General features: G+C 42.5%; 1 protein-coding gene across 2 annotated transcripts in view; it reads right to left on the reverse strand.

The window, feature by feature from the left end:
- Nucleotides 1–5,651, reverse strand: part of LOC109897758 (tyrosine-protein phosphatase non-receptor type 5) — a 40,911-nt gene extending 35,260 nt beyond the window's left edge. The window contains exon 1 of one of the 2 annotated variants that reach the window (XM_031833104.1): nt 5,360–5,651. The gene's annotated coding sequence lies outside the window, so the exon portion shown is untranslated. Of the gene's footprint in view, nt 1–4,866; nt 4,974–5,359 lie in introns of those variants that run through there. The other variant, XM_031833105.1, reaches the window with a different exon arrangement.
- Between the last annotated feature and the right edge of the window lie 349 nt (nt 5,652–6,000).

Consider the following 6,000-nt stretch of genomic DNA (forward strand, 5'->3'; position numbering starts at 1 on the left):
ATTTACACATTCTGTACCTACACATTCTATATGTACACATTCTATATGTACACATTCTATATGCTCACATTCTATATGTACACATTCTATATGTAATGGCAATGTATTCATGCAGGCCTCCTCTGTAGGTCCTGTAGGCAGCACACTCTCTGTCACTCCTCTCAGGTCTAGGCTGCAGTACATCCATTGTGTTTATCAGAACATATACAGCACTAAGCACAAGAGCCTCAGTACAGCCTGGTATCCTAATGGTTGCTGTTTTCAAAAATGTTTTCAAAAATGTGACTTTTTTGCTCTATTCGACAAAGACACAGGGTAACATCAGAAGTCTACACCCCAGTAAGAGTACAAGAGGCTGTCTACTCTACAGGGCTCTGTTGTGTTGTTTTGATTCATGCCGATAGTGGGAAAGGTTCTTCTTCTTTGGTTTTAGTACACAGTAGGTACCTCAGCCAAGGAGTATTCAGGTGGCTTTTTAAATTGTTTTGTTTTATTTTTAAAAAATCTAAATTTTGGAATGAGATCTATACGGATGAGAGCATTACCTCTCAAACACAAAGACATTTCCCTATATTTAAATGTATTTGTGAATGTTTGTTGATATTCTGTAGTATACCAGGTACCAAATATTAAATTTTTCATATTCAAGCTGTAGTTGATATCTTTCCTACCGTTTCAATCCGAACAGTCTATTTAACTTTGTATTTTGTGTTTCATATGTTTTAGGACAGGCATTTGTTATTATTGGTTTTAATTGACAGCCCTCCTACCACTTTGGCTTGCTGATTATGTGGTGGATAAAGGTGTGGGAGAGCCACATGTCTATCAGTGTTTGTAAATGTTATACCACCTATTCAGGTTTATCCTTGTTTTTAGCTATTTTAACTATGCCTATTTTAAGACCGAGCATTTATTACTATTTATTCCAAATAAAACTCATCTTTTGGAGGAAAACTGTTCCAGTCATATTTTAAACATTTGTAATGTGAGTGGCAATGGTCAGCTTGATCATAAGATGTTTTCAGAAAATAGACCAACAATAACAGGACAGCAGGCCGTGTTTTACAATATACCAGGTTAATGGATCGATAAACAGTTAATCACCCATAGTGTTAATGCATTCTGAGCCAGAAAACACTGAAACAAACAAACCATTTCTAGTGGGGATAATTAGTGTGAGTGGGAGCCCAGCCCAGTGGAACACTATAGCCATCACGGCTACGCTTTCTATGACCACAATTCAGATGGTTTCAAAATGACCTCCGCAAAGATTGTTCATGAATAATGTGTTTTTATGTTGATAACAATAATATTTTATATTGGGTGCTGTTATTGGGTTCTTGTTCTTTGTTTGTCACCCAATACAAAACACCTAAGTCTGATTATGTGACAAAAGAGGCAGATATCCAAGCCAGCTCCCTCTGAGTCACTCACATAATAGACAAAAGAGGCAGATATCCAAGCCAGCTCCCTCTGAGTCACTCACATAATAGACAAAAGAGGCAGATATCAAAGCCAGCTCCCTCTGAGTCACTCACATAATAGACAAAAGAGGCAGATATCAAAGCCAGCTCCCTCTGAGTCACTCACATAATAGACAAAAGAGGCAGATATCCAAGCCAGCTCCCTCTGAGTCACTCACATAATAGACAAAAGAGGCAGATATCAAAGCCAGCTCCCTCTGAGTCACTCACATAATAGACAAAAGAGGCAGATATCAAAGCCAGCTCCCTCTGAGTCACTCACATAATAGACAAAAGAGGCAGATGTCAAAGCCAGCTCCCTCTGAGTCACTCACATAATAGACAAAAGAGGCAGATATCAAAGCCAGCTCCCTCTGAGTCACTCACATAATAGACAAAAGAGGCAGATGTCAAAGCCAGCTCCCTCTGAGTCACTCACATAATAGACAAAAGACATGTCACCGTATAAGACTTCACACAGTCCCTGTCCCAGAAGAGAAGACCAGGGCCTATATTCACAAAGCATCTCAGTGTTTGCTATGATCAGTTTAGCCAGTTAGATCATAATTAATAGTATTATATGGAGAAGGGGGACCTGATCCTGGATCAGCATCCCTAATCTGATTCACTACAGGGCCAAACCGAGCCGAGCCAAACTGAGCCGAGCCTAGCTGTACAATGCTGGCCTCGTTACGCATTAACCACAGTTGCTGGAACCTGCTGGAAAGATGTGAAAATAAATATCCACACCAGCACAGTATGGTTCCTGTTGTACCTATTCTGACTCAGGCATGAAACGCTTTGTGAATACAGGGCCATGGGCCATCCAGGAGCCATCAGGGGCCATCTAGGAACCATCCAGAAGCCATCCAGGGGCCATCAGAAGCCATACAGGAGCCACCCAGGAGCCAACTAGGAGCAACCCAGGAGCCATCCAGGAGGCATCCAGGAGGCATCCAGGAGGCATCCAGGGACCATCCAGGAGCAAACTAGGAGCCTTCCAGGAGCCAACTAGGAGCCATCCAGGAGCCAGATGAACTAAGTCTATCATACTTGGGAAAGGTTTGCACCTGTTATTTCCAAAAGGGACTATGGCATGAAAGGTAAGAATTAAAGGTACAATTGAGTTTAGGAGAAGGATAATCATCAAATCTTGTTTGCACTAGCTAGTTAACTCAATTTACTTCTGGGGGCAGAAGTGCCAACATCTGAACTAGTGAAAGCAGCAGATGGCATGCAAGGGAAGAAAACTACATTTGAGAGGAATAATAGAGAGGAATAAAAAAATATAGAATAGAAAAGAAAAGAAGGGAACTGCCTATTACACAATACAGTGATGCAGTATGTCTATGATTAAGGTGTTGTTTTCTTCCAGATGAGACAGTAGTGAGGAAGTTAGAGGTAGAGGTAGGAAGGTATTGAGAGGTGTTGTATTAATGGGTGAGGTTGTTAGAGGTAGGAAGGTATTGAGAGGTGTTGTATTAATGGGTGAGGTTGTTAGAGGTAGGAAGGTATTGAGAGGTGTTGTATTAATGGGTGAGGTTGTTAGAGGTAGGAAGGTATTGAGAGGTGTTGTATTAATGGGTGAGGTTGTTAGAGGTAGGAAGGTATTGAGAGGTGTTGTATTAATGGGTGAGGTTGTTAGAGGTAGGAAGGTATTGAGAGGTGTTGTATTAATGGGTGAGGTTGTTAGAGGTAGGAAGGTATTGAGAGGTGTTGTATTAATGGGTGAGGTTGTTAGAGGTAGGAAGGTATTGAGAGGTGTTGTATTAATGGGTGAGGTTGTTAGAGGTAGGAAGGTATTGAGAGGTGTTGTATTAATGGGTGAGGTTGTTAGAGGTAGGAAGGTATTGAGAGGTGTTGTATTAATGGGTGAGGTTGTTAGAGGTAGGAAGGTATTGAGAGGTGTTGTATTAATGGGTGAGGTTGTTAGAGGTAGGAAGGTATTGAGAGGTGTTGTATTAATCGGTGAGGTTGTTAGAGGTAGGAAGGTATTGAGAGGTGTTGTATTAATGGGTGAGGTTGTTAGAGGTAGGAAGGTATTGAGAGGTGTTGTATTAATGGGTGAGGTTGTTAGAGGTAGGAAGGGTTTTGAGAGGTGTTGTATTAATGGGTGAAGTTGTTAGAGGTAGGAAGGTATTGAGAGGTGTTGTATTAATGGGTGAGGTTGTTAGAGGTAGGAAGGTATTGAGAGGTGTTGTATTAATGGGTGAGGTTGTTAGAGGTAGGAAGGTATTGAGAGGTGTTGTATTAATGGGTGAGGTTGTTAGAGGTAGGAAGGTATTGAGAGGTGTTGTATTAATGGGTGAGGTTGTTAGAGGTAGGAAGGTATTGAGAGGTGTTGTATTAATGGGTGAGGTTGTTAGAGGTAGGAAGGTATTGAGAGGTGTTGTATTAATGGGTGAGGTTGTTAGAGGTAGGAAGGTATTGAGAGGTGTTGTATTAATGGGTGAGGTTGTTAGAGGTTGGAAGGTATTGAGAGGTGTTGTATTAATGGGTGAGGTTGTTAGAGGTAGGAAGGTATTGAGAGGTGTTGTTATAATACACGCGGCAGGCAGCAGGAAGAAGCTCTTACTGAAAGTGATGATTGCACGGTAACAGGAGCCATGGTCACATGAGAGACAGAGACCTGCCTTCCTCAGCAGCTTAGATCGATCACTCACTCACACACACGCACGCACATGCATGAGAGCACGCAAGCACACACACAGACACTCACACACTCACACGCACACACGCACACACGCACACACACACTGGATTCCTTTTAACAACATTAAAATATGCATCAATAAATAACCATGAAATGAATTCCCCCAAGGAAGGTTTGTTAGTAAACATCCTTCACCATCTCAGAAATGAAAGCACCCTTATTAACAGTCTTTCGTGTTGTCAATCAACATTACATCAAAATATGACAAAGTAGATACAGATTATATGTCTTCTATGGTAATTGTTCATACTGAGACACCATTCATGTCACGTACAACACTACGGTGAGCCAGAGAGATCAAACTGCACAGAGAGAGCTGTAAAGAATCCCACAGGGATGGGAGCTGTTGCATCGTTCTCCCACATTTTTCACGTATAAACACTACACACATACACAAACAATATACTTACTGAGACAAACACACTAGACTTCACAATGATAACAGTATTAGATTAAATATGTATCAATATTTATAATAGTAGGCAGCAAAGCATTAAGTATTGAGGGAGAAAACACACACACACACATAAACAAACAAAACATGCACTACACACACACACACACACACACACACACACACACACACACACACACACACACACACACACACACACACACACACACACACACACACACACACACACACACACACACACACACACACACCACACAATACACCTCTCTCCCTACTTTTTAGGATCAGCAGCGCAGCAGCAAAGAGCTGTAAACATTAATATTCACTCCATGTTGTCGTGCAGAGAGAAGGAAAGGTGTAGAGTGAGAGAGAGGGGAGGAAAGGTGTAGCGAGAGAGAGAGAGAGAGAGAGAGAGAGAGAGAGAGAGAGAGAGAGGAACAGGGGGAGAGAGAGAGAGAGAGAGAGGAACAGGGGGAGAGAGAGAGAGAGGGGAAAGGTGTAGAGAGAGATCGAGAGAGAGAGGACGAAAGGTGTAGAGAGAGAGAGAGAGAGCGAGAGAGAGCGAGAGAGAGAGGACGAAAGGTGTAGAGAGAGATCGAGAGAGAGAGAGCGAGCGAGAGAGAGCGAGAGAGAGAGGACGAAAGGTGTAGAGAGAGAGAGAGAGAGAGAGAGAGAGAGAGAGAGAGAGAGAGAAGGTATAAGGGAGTAGTGGCAGCACTAGGCAGTCATCACCCAGTCGTATGGTCTAGTCTGGCAGAGCTTTCTTACCTGGGTGTGCTTCTCTTCACAGCACTATCCTTCCACCCTCTCAGATCAACCCTTCGACACACAGCAATCTGAAGAGACCGCTGTTATCCCACAGCTCCACAGGCGACAGCCTCGTCTAGGTATATGCAGCAAGAGGCTGTACGGTAGCCTTGGCAACAGAGCTAGAATGAGGGAGAGGGATGGAGAGAGAGAGAGAGAGAGAGAGTAGGGAGGGGGAGGAGGGAGGAATCATAACAAATCACTGAGCAGTGAGCACCCCCATTGTCCCCTCTTCTCCTTCCAAGCTTTAGGTATTGCCACCCACCTCTCTCTCTCTCTCTCTCTCTCTCTCTCTTTTCCCTCTCTCTCTATTGCTCATCATCTCTTTCTTCCTCCCTCTAGTCAGCCTCTACTACATCATCAACCATTGCTTCCCTTTATGTCAGGGATGGGCTGGTGACCCGCCTGATCAATCCCCCAACCCAACAAAATAAAAAAAATTAAAGATTGATTTACTTTATTGTTATATTGTCATTCATCTTCAGGATGTATTTGCTGTAGCAAAATAAAATATTAATGTTTATATATGCACCGTACAGTATATATAAACAGACGTTCATACGACAGTGAAAAACTATTAAGACAACAAAACAAAAATATGA

Source organism: Oncorhynchus kisutch, linkage group LG10 (assembly GCF_002021735.2).
Source record: "Oncorhynchus kisutch isolate 150728-3 linkage group LG10, Okis_V2, whole genome shotgun sequence".
In the NCBI taxonomy this organism is placed as follows: Eukaryota; Metazoa; Chordata; class Actinopteri; order Salmoniformes; family Salmonidae; genus Oncorhynchus; species Oncorhynchus kisutch.